Here is a 15,000-nt window from a genome sequence, read left to right on the forward strand (position 1 = left end):
GGGATAAAAACCATACCCTTACACATGTAAGGGTGCCCAGTTTAGGCCCATAGGCAAAGAGTGAAGATTTATTGGAATTCTGTGTGCAGAAAGCAGTAGCAAAATTGTCAAGCCATTGGTAGCTGTGATTTCTTGTAAAATTTCTGCAGTACATAACTGCAATCCCATCTTAGAAAACTGCCAGGTTTGGGCAGACATAAGTAATATAAATGCTTCTTGGAGGAGATTTGAAAGCAGTCCTCAGAGACTGGATCAGAAGCCTCCAAGCCAGGAGCAAAGCAAGCATAAAGCCTTTCACCTTGTCTGGGGGGACAAAGGGAAAGGATCACATGGTAACTTTCAGTCCGGGGTCCCATGTTTAGAAGTACCAAGACCAACGCAATCGTTCTAATATTGTAACAGCGTCAGACAACTGCTTGGCTGTAACACACAAATCTGAAGATCCTTCAGACAGGGACAGCTGGGCTAAGCTCGAAACCTTTTCTCATACGATGTCTAATCTGTGTTAAACTTCAGCTCCATTTCTACGGTTAGGTTGGCCAGAGCGTACCTACAGACTTTGCCTGTGGTATTGTGCTGGAGTCTGATAGTGTGTTGTATTACTAATGTTCCAAGAGTAAACACACTTGTAGGAAACAGCTATAGTTCAAGGCTGTGCTTTAAAAAAATAAATGTTTCATCAGTCTTAGCAAAGGAACAAATGGCAGTAACACTCTGTATCATATTTTACAAAGCTTCAAAAGAACAATGTCCCGTTGAGTGAAATTCAGTAGCATTCTGTAAACATTAATTTAAGGAAATCAATAGGCTCTGTGAGCTAAAGCCATATTGCAAGATAAACTGGCTGGAGTGCTACTTTGTCAAACAGATTTTAGTTTTCTCGGCTAGATAAAGACAGTTTCAAAATGGGGTAACGTGTTGCAACCAAGGTTTGAAAACTATGTGGCCTTCAAACAGTCTGCTTGTTCCTACTACAAAGCTGGATAAACATACTTTAAAAATGATAAGATTGGACCAGGATTGATTTTACTTTCAAATTTTATATAAAGTAGAATTCTTGGTGCGTGTGAGTTTGGATTTTTTTGATCCTAACCATGAGCAGAAATAAAGAAATGCAGCACAGACAGCTCAAGATGTTTTTTCCCAATTTTTCCAGTTGCAGGACATTATGGATTTTAAGTCTTTATTCATGTTGACCTGATGGGCAACAAGTCACCTGGCCAAATAGGAAAGCCAAAATCTCTCATGGACTTAGGATCAGAGGTCTTTGGCTGGTGAAGGCTGCTCACATTGCAGAGCACAAGGTCGTGGTGATGGGCGTAAACAGGTTGGAGGGGATGAGAGGGGCAAGGCCAGATCACTCTTCTTGCTAGACAGTGGCTATACAGAGAAACTCTGTAGGAGACCCAAGGCTAAGGCATAAACAGCACCTATCAGACAGGTGCTGGACAGCTTCTCCAGGATGATGAGTCCACGCTGGGGAAGCAGTCTCACCATGGGTAGCTCCAGATCAGACAGCTTTAGTGTGTGTGCACAGAGATCCACACCAACACAGGTACAGCTACAGCAGAAGAGATGCAGGAGAAATACTTTGCCAAAAAAAACTCATACAAAGCACAAACTAGATTGGCACAGGGCACCCCTCACTCCCAAAGTCAGGGTAAGGTGAGCTTTGGGGGCAGAAAGAAACCTTCTTAAAGGAGATGATGGAGAAACTCCACTTGTGTCACCTCCACATAGCCCTGAGCCTCTTCTCACAGGAGAAAGACTTAAGCCTGTGGGCTTTGGGGGAAAGTTGGCACCTAAACATACATTCCCATATCCACAGTCTATGTCCTATAGGAGACTTATCAAGGACAAGCCCTTTTGCATCCCTCCCTAGCAGTAAGACATCACACTATCTCTGGAGCCACTTCTCTGAGGGCTCAGAGAGGCTGGTGACACTCAGACCAGTCCCGCCTTGCGTGCACTCCACCAATACAGGGACCCCCTGCTTTAAGAAGGAGCTTCCAGGCAGCTCACCTATCCCCTGGGCCCCTGCAGAGCAGGGACTTGTGCAGCTGGGAGTTGCAGGCACAGACCTGGTGCCTTTTCCAGGCTAAAACTGCCCTGAGCAGCACTGCCCCACCATCAGCTTTCCCAGGCTTGCAATGGTGGTGTCTGCAACACCTCGGAGGTGTCCTGGCTCCTGCCACCTTCACCCAGACTGTCCCTTCCCCTCACACACATTCCTTGTTCCCTGAGTGCAGTGAGCTGCTGTGTGGGACCATCTTAGCACTTGAGCTGGTGTGGCAGCATATCAAGCAGGAGGCTTTGGCTTCTACACAGGAATTGGAGGCAGGTTTTGGAGTAAGTTGCTACACTTTTTGGCGCGAAAGCCACGGCAGCATATGGCCCAATGTTCTCAGTTTAAGTCTGACACTTAACATTATTTAACAGTTTCTGTGTTAGGTGCTTTATAAGGTAAAGGAAATTAACAATTTCCAGCTAATTAGATCACTCAATTGGCTGAACATCCTGGACACCTCTTAGAAAAAAACAGGTTGGCTCAGGCAATGGAAAGGCTAATGCCTCTTCCATTATCACTTATGAGGAGAGGGAAATAGTTGGAAAGGATGCTTTTATTTTAAAAACACAAATGAAAAATACCTCAACTATTGGATGCTCTAGTAAACACACTCTTCTCCCAACCAGCACCTTTCCAGAATGCAAGGTGTCTTTTTGCCCACCTCTACATGTGTCCCAATCCCCCTGGCTACAGCAGCAGCTCTCTGGTGCCACCACAGTCTTCATTTTTTGCCTTGAAGTTTCCTCTCACAACTCCTGCTGTACAAATCACTTAAGAAATAGATTTTTTTTTGAAATGGACAAGAAATTGGGTGGCTGTTAAGTAAAGTCTGTTCTTCCACTGTGCCACACAAAGAGAAGGTTACTCTTTTGGGACAGCACTAATATTGGGAAGGGAAAAGCATTTCGAGCAAGTCCAGCTCAAAAGAGAAAAATTAGGCAAACAACAGAGGTTGCTTATTGCATTTACTGTTGCAGTGTAGTTTTTTTACTCTTTTTAAAAAGCTGGAAAATTATTTAAAGGTGTAAAGCTGAGATCCCCTATCCCATGAGGAGAGTTTGGGGCACTAGTAATCTACTGCTGGCTTACTGTTATCTCCTCCGCCAAGCTCACAAAGAGGAGAGAGAATGGCCATGGCTCTTACAAGGAAAAAACCTGACAGTGGGGCTGCTGAGATGCCTGATAATATCAGGGAAGTGAAAGTGGTAGTGCAGTGAAAATGGATACTGCATGATACATTAGATTTAATCACTTGCATTTCAATTAAGCTTTTCCACAAATAAAGACTGGGAAGCACTCTGCAGACTCCCCGCGCGGCTGGAGCGCCGAGCGCCGCTGGTGGCTGAGCGCGAACAGCGCTCGCTCGGGCTCACACCCCTGCTGCTCCTGGGGTGCTCCCTGGTGGGACCCAGCTTCCCATCTCCCCATCCTGCCCCACAGCACTGCACCCTGTGGGATCCCTGTGCCGGAACTGCTGTGCAGGGGATGAGCCATTCCATCGTGGAAACAGAGCTGCTCTGGCATGCAAACACCGTGGCTTTAACGTGCTAGCTTCCAAACACAAAAGTTGGTGAGACTCGGGAGAAGAGTGGGATAAGACAAAATAACAAGGACTTAGCATTTCCAATTTGTTTAGACTTTTTGCACCTTGAAATTCAGTCCCCCCTTCTCCGTCCTCAAAAATCACCAACAGCATTTTACTGGGAAGATTAGTAAATTCCCTCTTCTGCAATACTGATGAATTAGAGCTGCACGAGATGTAGAGGCTTCTAATGGAAACTCTGATTGCCCTTAACTTGCTGTATTGCCAGTGGCTGTGCCACAGAATGGAAAAATCACTAAGGCTCCTACAGCTTTTATGCTAGCTGGGCATTTAGTGTGTGCTGGGAAATGTAAGAAAGAACCACTGGAGGGGTTACTGTCACACCCCAGAAGCTGTCTCATACAAAAAACTGAAGGAGAAATAAAACTCTCACACACAAGAACAGTCTAACTTTAACTCAGTCCATTATGGTGAAATGCAATCTGCTACAAGAGGCTGCCTACAACGCCAAGCAGCATAGTATGTACCCTGCTGCCAAATTCTGGCAGGTACCACATACAGGCGCCCACAAAAAACCTGCCCACAAAAGTGAGTACAGGGATGACCACCCAATTCTGGCTCAGCAGAGAGGTTATTGCATATTCTCTTGGACACATCAACCAGATGGGAATGTGGTGTGTTACTCAGAAGGATCAGGAAGTACAGCCTGGACCGAGATGAGCAGGTTATGTCTTGCACCAGCAGCAAGTCCTCTGCTTTCATGGTGTATTTCCATGTGTGAAAGATCCAGGCACGCAGAAACTGCTGGTTAGACCATGGATATAGAGGTAAAGTGGCTCACAGGACTTGTACTTCACAAGGATTTTTTTATGTTCAGTAGAATTTGGCTCCATAGGTGAACCATTAACACTATAGTAGAAATGATAATTAAAATGATTATGCATCTAGAATACATTTTATATATATATATATATAAATGTTCCAGCAGGACATAACATCTATAATTGGTGTCTCTTGCTCTTGCACACTCTTCCCATCTCTCTGCATTGCAATCACCTTTGTCTTCTGTGTCTGGCCCTGAAAAGCTCCAACTGTGCCCTCTCCCTCCTCGGTTTGCCTGGGTTGGGCTGGGGGAGTGAGGAGGGAGGTAGGGGAGAAGGATGGGAAGCAGGTGGTGTTTAATCAGTCTGGCAGGAAAGCAGGCTGTCACCAGGGTCCTTTTGGGGGTGTCATGAAGGTGGCAAGCATGCCCTCTGGCAAGAGGATGCCTCCTTTCCTCTTCCCAGTGGCAGAGGGTAGGGGCAGGGAAAGGAAATTGTGCACAGTTATGGATGAGGGGTGTTGCAAATAAAGCTGTCTCCACCAGCTTAGGCTCCCACTGAACAATTCTGAAAAATCTCCTCCCAGTGCAACCATACTTTTATTAGCATCCAGAGCCCATCATGCTGCGATAAACCGCTCCATCCATGCCATCCTGAGCCATGCAGCTGGCCAGACTGGGCTACAAACACCCTGCCACAAGTCCCAGTGCAGGACCTGCTAGGGACTGGTGAGGCTCACAAGCCTGTGAGGCCAGAAGACAAAGTCTTGCATCCTGATGGACTGAGCTCCCTCTGGTTTGACTCCCCTTTATCCCGTGCGGAAGGAAGTGGTGCGACTCCAGACAGCACTGGATTAGATAACCCCGGGGCTGGGCCTCATCTGATGGAGCCAGCCCTCCCTGCAATTGTAAGAGATAAGCTGCTCCAGCTCCTGCTCCCCCCGCCCCGCTGAACACTGACATTTGGCACTTAAAGACCTTTCATTTGCAATGTTTATTTCCCCCTCTCTCCTCTAAAAACTTTCTGAAGTTGCAGACTACTGCTTTAAATGCATTTATATGTCTATGCCACAGTTCTACCTAAGACCCAATTGCAGCAGTCTGTCTGCTTAGCAACAGAGATCATGCCACCCTGGTTTGCTGCTCTCTACAAAGCCTCTCCACTAACTAGAGAAACAAGTTCAAGGCCACCTCTTTGAGCACTCTGGACCACCAGCTGGACAGGGCTTCTTCTGACAGCACATTTCCACCAGAGCCTTGAAACAGCACCCCCACGGAGGGCACACAAAACGAGTCAGAGCCCGCCCGTGTACCTTCCCCCGCTGCAGATAAGAAAGCTGAACCTTGCCCCTTCCAGATCTAAAGGGAGAAATCATCTCCAAAACACTGATTATCTTCAGCCAGCCCTTGTGGCTGTCCTTCTATCTCTCACCCACCCACACTTACCTAGCAGGAAGACTCTGTGCACACAAAATTCTCTAGTGCTGCAGGTAATGGCTATCTATGTGTAAGTGACTCAATGCTCTGAAGACTGACTCCGTCTCAGGCTAAATGGTATGTCCTCACTTTTGTGCTATTGTTACAACTGCTACAAACTGCATCTCCTGCTCCCAGGTTGGCTTTGACTCATGCAGGTGAAGGACATGGAGTCCTCATGGATCAGAGCAATATCCTGCTGCCACTTCCTCACAACCTCAGTATTTGCCCTTACAGATTTAGGTGGTTTGAAAGCAGCGTCCCCACTGCACTCCTCAGCAATGCTGCAAGGTCTGCTGCAAGCAGACCTGCGCTGCCACCGCTCTCTCAGGCCGGGGATATCTGCTCTGAGAAAGGGCAGGACCCCAGAAAGCTGGCCCAGAAACCAGCACGGGTCACAGCGCTGCTAAACCTCTCCCACGGTTTCCTAAGTATTTTGACAGTTTGCTAATTGACATCATGAGAGCCTGACTCTCGTCCATTTTAAAACACATTGAATATATCAAGGAAACAGTGTTCTGCGGGAAGGTGACCTATTCAAAGTCTATAGGATGGGCAATCCTATCTGTAAGACTTCTGTTAAAGTCAGTCACACAGCCCTGACCCTGCACTGTGAGACAGGATCGGCTGGGCCCTCCCCTTTTGGCAAGTGTGCCTCACAAAAATAAAAACAACACCCCCACTCCACGCCACATCCATGAACATGATGGCTCTGTGAATCCAAATCCAGTGCTGCATTTAACGTTTACTTTAAAAAAATTAAATGAAACTTTTTTTCCAATTAACATTTAAAATATATTCACACACTTGACTGTACAGTAACACAACAAAAGAAGCTCTTCAGCTGGCATATATTAATGATTGCTGCAGCTGATTTACACCAGACACTGAGAATCCAGCCCAGAATTTAGTTCAGTGTCATGAAGAAAAAACATAGGGTGGGTGGAAAACAGAGGGAAAAATTTTACAAAGCTAGTAAGCTAACCCACTCTCACATCTTTCTGGTATGACATCTATATAGAAGAGCTTAGATAAAGTTTAGAAGATCAAGCATTTTCCTCAATTTTCACATTAAAAAACATTCTAGGACCTTCTAATGTGACACATTAAAACAGGATATGAGAAATTTCAGCTGACCAGGTCTCATGAACACCCTCCACCTTCACTAGACAGTACTGCTCCTCCAAAAGTTCTGAGTGAGAAATTTAGCTATGTTGTTTAAAAGAAATGAAGAAAGTCTGGAAAAAAACATGTGCAACTTGCATGTTACCCATTACCACAACTAGGATTTATTGAATGGTAAGAGTTATCATTGGTTTATTTTCCTTTTTCCCCCCCTTTTTTTTTAAACACCAGGCTTTAAAATTGCCTAACAAATCCCTGCTAGATACAGAATGAAAGAAAAAGCATTTAATCTCATAAGGGATAAGATTCTAAGAGAGTGAGGGATGATATGGGTTAAAATTCACCTTGCTTCTCACTCCTCATCCACGATGGGATTTTGGAGGACGACGGACATCTGGAAATCGGTTTTACACAGAAAAATAGAAAACAGGGAAGAACTAGGAAGATGAATAAAGGCTCATCACAGACACAAAAGACCAGAGGAAAAAGAAGCTTGGATTTGGGTATTCTTGTCTGGCAAGGAGGCAGGCAGTAAGGCTAATGAAGCATTTGCGATATGGGACGTATGCCAGCGTAACAAAGAAGATGTGCATCAGCTCTGCAGATGTGCCAAAGCCCCCAGAGCAAAATAATGACATAATCACCATCAGTGTCACAGACCAGACTGTACACAAGGTGACATGGGAGAGAATAAATAAGGGTCTTTAGAGGCCTGTAGTACACACACGGGAAGGAATAGCCATTCCTCACAACTGCCACAAGAGAGTGGCGAGATGTTGGGTATAATGTGTGCAGCTAGCAAAAGAAATCTTGAATTGTGCAAGGTTAACACACTATAAATTGGTGCTTTTCTCGATCTCCAGTTGACGTTTCAATTCCCAGTACCCCTTGTTGAATGCAAAATGAAATGGCACTAGGAGTCAGAAGAGTTTGCCAAGTTTTGTTTTCTTTCTGTTGGTTCCTTTTCTCTCTCCTTTTTTTGCGGGGGGGAAGGGGAATGGGTTTTTTTGTTTTGTTTGAGAAGAGGAGGAGGCAGTGAAGACGAGTACGGGTAAATAATTGTAAAAGAAATAAAACCAAAAACACAAATACTCAAAAAAAACCCCACAGCACATCAGCACTACATGCACACAGGAACAGAAACTCAAAACCATTCAGCTGGAACAATCCTAGGATTCTAGGATTCCCTCAAAGCAAAGCTAAAAACAAACGAGGATGGGGTTCGATTTGTTTGGTTTGTTTTGTTGTTTTTGTTTTTTTTTTCAGGGCAGTGAGGATTTTGCCTTCTGGTTTACAACTATCCCTGAACTAAACCAGAAAGAGCCCCACTAAAATATTTTTCCATGCTGAAAGACAAGATTACTATTTTATTGATCAGTAATAAAACACCGCTTAGGGTAATTTAGTACTTAACATGTTATTTGTGGTGGGGAGTAATCTGAAAAGCTCTCAGTAGCCTTAAATCATTTCACAACCATTCTTCCTGCATAAAAGCAAGTGTTTGCCTCCATACAGCTGTGTGATTTTGTGGTATATTTTTTTTTTTAACAGAAATTTGTCATTTTTTAAAGGGGACATCTGTTTGATGAAGTAGAACAATGCTGCTAGTAATCCAGAGGCCGAAATGGGCAAACTGCGAAAGAACAGGAGATAGGCTGAAGGTGCCAACAGGATTCTCGCAGAAGGAACATTCAAGTATGTAATTGTTTGCAGGATCTGGACCTACAAGAGGAGCTCAGAAGAACAAAGCACTTGGCTTCACCAATGTCCCTTTTCATTGCTTCTAATGAAAGATTCATAAGAATAACTTTAATTTTTTATGATCTTTTTTTGCATTACTGTATTAGCTGCATCTACTTTGTATGCAATTTCTTCTTAAATACAGAAAACCTGTTTCAAAATGCCAGACATAATAACTTAATCAGTACAATAATTGATCTTGATTGTTGTGCAGTCCTTCTTAACAGTCAGGAAGTGAGATGGAGCCCAGAAAATGTTTTATGTGATTATTTCTTCCCATTGCAAAGTGATGTATTTGTGAAGAACGCAGGTGAAGGTCCACACTGGAGTTCTTCTTTTTTTTTTTTTTTTGAGAAAAAAATCAAACACCCCCCCTCTAATTTGCTAGTTAAACTGTTCAGTGGAAGAATGATTGTATTTGTCCTTTTTGGCTTCGCCCAATTAATTGGAGCAGTAACATAGAGATTGTTAATAAACAGCTCTAATTTGACTGTACTTCTTGCCTATCTACTAACCCCACCATATCTTTGTTTAGCATATCATCAGGGAAAACAAGGAAGCATGTATATAATTTTGTTCTGTTGTATATGAAGTTTAATAATTATGCCACAGTGGATTCTAAATTAATCACAGAAGGCGCAACAATATTAATAATCTGTTTAGCAAACTCCAGTGTCTTTGCACTTTGATGTTAGGAGCAGAGACAGTACAAACTGTGGCAGTTTTTAAAATTGGGCGAGTGTTTGTTTCTTTTACAGCTTATATCAATGTTTTCTTTTATGCTTTTTCTACTGTGCACCTTGTTTCCCTCTAAGAAAAAAAAACAACAAACCACAAACCAAAACCACAGAACTCAACAAACAAGCCTGTGCTTATTTGGGTGCGCTTGGATCAAAGCTGACAGATCGAATTTTTCATTTATTTAACAAAGTTTCATTGCAGCCATTCCTCATAATTACAGCAGTGTTTTAATTTTTTTCCTTCCCTTGAATAGGAGAGAAGGGGTTCTGAGAAAGTTTTAATTAGCTAAATAGGTCTGTGTAATCTAGATGAAATAAACACGCCCGTTTGAAAGGGTTGTTAGAACTTTTCCAGCCATTTAATCCATAGATGGCTGAACACAATGATACCTTCCACAGAAAGCTACAGCCACCACCAGCAGCTGTTAGAAGAGAGCTTGCTCCCTGCTCCTATTGATAACCCTTTGTGGAATGAAGAAAAAGAGCTGAGGGAAGGAGAACTGAATGTCAGACAATAGACATCGCTACACACACTGTCTCTGAACTTTCCTCATCTCTGAAGGACAATTAATTATGAAGGCCTTTGGGGTAGGTCGAAGCAAGGGAAAACCTACTGCTGGCCCAGCACTCCAGCCGCTATCTCTGTGTTTGTTAAATGGTTGTGCCTGTTGGGGAACCAGAGTAGCAGCCACCAAAATAGCCAATAGATCATTTAGGAAAAAAGAGCAAAAGATTTTTTTTATGTGTGTCTGTCCTTGTATAATTCTATTCTCACTGTGAAATCATCCATACACAAAACACAAGGACAATTTTTTTTTTTTTTAGAAGAACCACAGGGTAGGTTACAGTCAGAAACGGCCTCTCAGTGGTGTGTTAAAAAGGATGGTCTTTTCACCAAATCATTTCACAGAGGCAAAACAGACAAACACAAAGAGTTGAGACTTTTTCTCCTACATTAAATAGAGTAACTGATAAGGTCAGACATATGATACCTAAAGACATGAATCTGTGAACTCTTGAAGTCAAAGGACTTCTCTGTGCAAAGGAACAATCTTTCAAAGGAAATAGATCATAGAACTCCACTGAATCCCCTTTAAACTTTATGAAGCAGGAGGAGAAAAAGCTCTAAGTAGGGAAGCTTGACAGAAGAGCCTTGAACTATTTTCTGAAGGAAAGATGAGACCCTCCCTAGGCTGCCACAAAACATCTTTTTTTTTCTAAAGGCTCTTCTGAACTTTGATATGTGCCAAGACACCGCTATTGAAAGCTGTATAATTATGTGCTATAGCCACTGTAGAAAATGCTTTGTTCACCACAACAAAGAACAATAAGCAAAGTAAAGTGACATTACACTGTATCTTTTTCTTTAAGAATGTTGAGAAAGGTCACGGTACGTTATAACTAATAAAGCTGTTGAGTAAGGAAGTTTAAAGTTGGGCTTGCTGTGCTTAAATGCAACCCAATGACAAAAAGGCAAAGGGAACTAAAATTGTAATGACATTAAAAAATAGATCATATATCAACATGCCAACTTCATTATACAAACACCTTGATTCCAAAGGACACAAACAGCAGACCCGGGCGTAGTGCTGCAATAGCATTCCTCTTGCAACTCTCCCCCTAACAGCTTCCAACTACGGTCTGCAGTTCAACTAACTGCAAAAACTGATTAATAAGCATTAATTGATACATGCAACGCACGGACCTTCTGTTGCAAGTCGTGGATTTTGTTACTTGATTAAAAACCAGGTTCATGTCCTGTGCAGTTTCAAGGAAAGCTCTGCTGTTTCACAAGGGAGCCTCTTCAAAATTAGAAGGGAAAAAAAAAAAAAAAGAAGAAAAGGAAAAAGGCCAGAGGGCATCAATTAAGTTTCCTGAAACCAAGATTTTTAAGTGAAAAAGAAATACCATCTGGCCACCTATGTTTCAGAGGACTCAGGACAGCTACATTTGTTATTCTCAAATTGCCAGAGCAGCTTTACTCCCCTTGCTGCAGACCAGCAGACAGCAGCCTCCCGACTCTGTCTTTAAGAAGGCTGAGAACGATGTTGAAACACTACAACAATAAAGCCCTTGAAGGAGGAAGTATACAGCTGAGGGAGAAATGTGAGGAGTGGAATACTGAAACAAACAACTGTCCCGTTGGGCTGTGCTCACTGCTGGTACCACCAGAAGCTTGGAGACTGCCACAGCAGGGCAGTTTGCATGGAAAGAGCAACCTTCAGGATGCAAGTTAGCAGGTTACAGACTTGATTTTCACTTCTCTTGAGGCCACTTTGCACTGCTCCAGAGCATTAGGGTGGTTATAAACTGTACTTTACAGTGCCTATGTGCTGCAAAACCACTCAAAAGTGGCCTTAGTTTAAATGAGAATCAGGTTTGAGGACTTTAATTCTCCTTTTGATGAGCACCAATTCAGTTCGAGATGAATCCTGCAGATGAAACTGGGGAAGAATACAGGTTCCTAAAATAAGCATATGAGTGGACAGCGTTTTTATAATTTAGGATGCCTTAATTTTTGGATGCAGTGCTGGGCACACTTCATTTTCAGGGAATGGACTGTTGAGGACCTCCTGACAAAGTGACTCTTACCGAGCATCCCAAAGTGAAATTGATCTAAAATCATCATCACTTCTGAAAATGTTGGCAGCCTGTGTTCCTCTCAAGGGCTTGTAGGCCGCTTACGTGACTGGGTTATTGCTTAGATTTTATAGGTGCTGTTATTTGACTTGTTTTACATCATCCCATTGATTTTTACGGGACTAACTCAGAGCGCCTTAAGTTAAACATTCTGCTAAGACCTGAGTATGACTGGTCTTAATTAGGTTTTTCCCACTAGTATGTTTTTCCCCTGCCAAAAGAAGTTCAAACTCCTTAAAAATGGTTTTCTCCCCCTTGGAAACGACATGTGCCGTAACTAGCGCTGTGAAACGAGGCAATCCTCGCATTGAGCCCCGCTGTACCAAAACTGCAGACAGTGTTTGTGCAAATAACGCAGCTTGGCAGGCACCTCACTATTGTGATCCATCTCAGTAACTACATCTGCAAAATCAGGCAAGTTCCCGTGAAGCAGCGAGCGGCTGAGCTCAGGAAGATGGTGCATGACCTCCCCAACCCATGGAGGAGCGGGCAGAGGGGCACAGGGCGGAGCTGCCACCACAGAGACACCTTGACACTTCACAACTAGGGCTGAGTTGTTAAATGCCCACTAGGAAAGGGAATGGGCACTGTGCAGAGAGGCATTAATACGTGGAGAATGATGATGACTGCTTAAAAATGCCAGGGAACAAGGGTGACTGAGGAGTGGGAGACAGAGCAAGATTAAAATCCAGGTGTTGTCCTCAGGCCAGTTTCTTTTGGTTAAGTGCATAAATCTGAAAATAAACCCTCTGTTTAAGTTTTTTAACTCATGTTAAACTAATCTTTGTTTCAGCTCATGTTTTTCAACCATATTTCTAATTTAACTCAGAGTGTGGTGTGTCCCTGGTTTTCAATCTTCCTGCCAGCTCTGATGACCAGTGTTAGGGCAGATTCTGAGAGTTATAAAATTACTAAATTTTTATTTCCCTTTCTTTTTCCTTCAATACATAGCAACAATACCTGACTTTAATTATTGCAGCTGGCATTCAAAAGCCTATGGCAACACTGCAGATGAGACAGATATCAAGTGGCACAGCAAGCTGTCCTCTCCTTGTGACCAACCTGAGCTGGGACACTGACATTTGTGGTTTTCATTCACCAGGACACCCCACCTTCTTCCTCCCCAGAGGAATGGCCCCAGAATAAAGAAAAACCTTCACCTTCCAAAAAAAAAAATCCCAAACTGTTTTTTTCTTTTTTTTTTTCCCCTTTAAAAACTCAATCCCTAATTGCTTTGTTCAGCTCAGCACATGTTTCTCCAGCTAGCCCTACTGCAAGAGAGAAAAATGTGGAACTCGCTGCACATGTGTACACACAAAACACAGGCAAAGGTGCACTGCACTGGAGGAGGCCTTGGATCTGTCTTTGGCTCACAGCCACAAGGGTACAATGGCAAAGCTAAAAACGATAGGACATGTGGTTTGTTAAACATCTTATTTGACTTTGCTACAAGCTGTCAGTAGCAATGCCCAGGGAAAGGAACACAGTATCGCAAATTCTTGAACAAATCAATGGCACAGCCTGATATGGACCAAACACACATTCTAACTTTAGAATTTTTTTCCCAATAGTCAGTTTAGGCCTATATGCTTGAAGTATATGCATGAATGTGACCGAGGAACGGATAAACAGAAGGGTTTAGGAATGACAGCGTAGGTGATTCAAGAGAAATAGCATATCAGACTAATCAGAAGATCAGCAAAGCATCATTTAAGTATGAGAGGAAGGAACTTTGATGATGCTAAATATGGCAAATGCTCAGTTTGCTAAATCCTTTTGGATCCAATTTCAACATTACAGTACTTGTCATTTTTGCTTTCCAGCTTGTGGGGGAGGGGATGGGCATTTATCAGGAAAAGTTACATTGTCTACGTTAAACGCTGTGCCACACTGCTTAATGTTCTCATAGCTGCTGGATCCTCAGCAAAACCAAGACCTGAACTCTAGGAAATTCTCGTTGCAGTACAGAACACAAGGAAGTCTAAACAAATGAATTTGCAATCACCATTTATAATATCTCTTTCCCTCAACGATGGAGGAAAACAAACCAAGGGGCTCCTTTCCAACCCACTGCAGGACCCTTGGCTCAGGAGACTGCAATCACTAGCAGTACTAAACATATGAGATTTATGTTTTCTTATCTACTTGAAAACACGTATACACTCCCACAATTCTTCACTGGAGTAATCCACTTACATTAACACCGGCACTAACGCTTTGAAAATGAGTAATAAGTGTCTGAAATCATCAAGAGTATGAGAACTTTTGAGCACATTTCAACCTTCAAGGAACATTTCAATCTATGTTCTATAAACAGAAAAATATTAGTAAGAAAAAAACTTGAGGGAATCTAAGCACAAGGAAAAGGTTGGTCACACTTATGACCTCGTGTATTTCCTTTTCTGTTCCTGTATTCAGTGACTGTGGCTTGGCATCAGGGCAGACCTACATCCCAGGGGTGGGAGTCTCCTCTCTTGTGCCTGCTTGAGTTCCTAGCAGGGCCAGAGCCCTTAGGAGTGCCTGGGGGGTCATGGCACACCAAAAATAGCCTAGATGTTGCTGTCATCCACCATGCATGGCAAAACCTTTGAGGAACACGCTCTTCTCCCCTCTTCCTTCATCCACCCCTTCCACTCAACCACCCTTCCCGAAAACTCTGCCAGCCCAGAAGAGGAAGAAACAACCAAGAAAGATGACAAAGTCTTCGCTTACGCTTTTTGCATCATCTGAACTTATGTGCCATGAGAACAAGCCCTGCTAAAAATCCATCAGAAGGATTTTAGGCAGGAATTCACCTCATGCTGGCAAATGTCACTCTTGCTACAGGAGGGGGATCATTATGCAACTT

At 43.2% G+C, this 15,000-nt stretch overlaps 1 protein-coding gene and 1 long non-coding RNA gene across 9 annotated transcripts in view; one reads left to right on the top strand and one right to left on the bottom strand.

Moving 5' to 3' along the window:
• The window catches only part of LOC116994069, a 111,183-nt gene that overhangs the window by 95,490 nt on the left and 693 nt on the right, over nucleotides 1–15,000 (top strand). For both annotated transcript variants that reach the window (XR_004417409.1, XR_004417408.1), the window contains one exon: nucleotides 8,604–15,000. This exon is cut by the window's right edge and continues 693 nt beyond it. This is a non-coding gene — a long non-coding RNA (uncharacterized LOC116994069). The remainder of the gene's footprint in view (nucleotides 1–8,603) is intronic.
• The window catches only part of PROX1 (prospero homeobox 1), a 49,593-nt gene that overhangs the window by 12,042 nt on the left and 22,551 nt on the right, over nucleotides 1–15,000 (bottom strand). The gene's annotated exons all lie outside the window — the stretch shown is intronic.

The sequence above is a fragment of the Catharus ustulatus genome, chromosome 3 (assembly GCF_009819885.2).
Source record: "Catharus ustulatus isolate bCatUst1 chromosome 3, bCatUst1.pri.v2, whole genome shotgun sequence".
Taxonomy (NCBI): domain Eukaryota; kingdom Metazoa; phylum Chordata; class Aves; order Passeriformes; family Turdidae; genus Catharus; species Catharus ustulatus.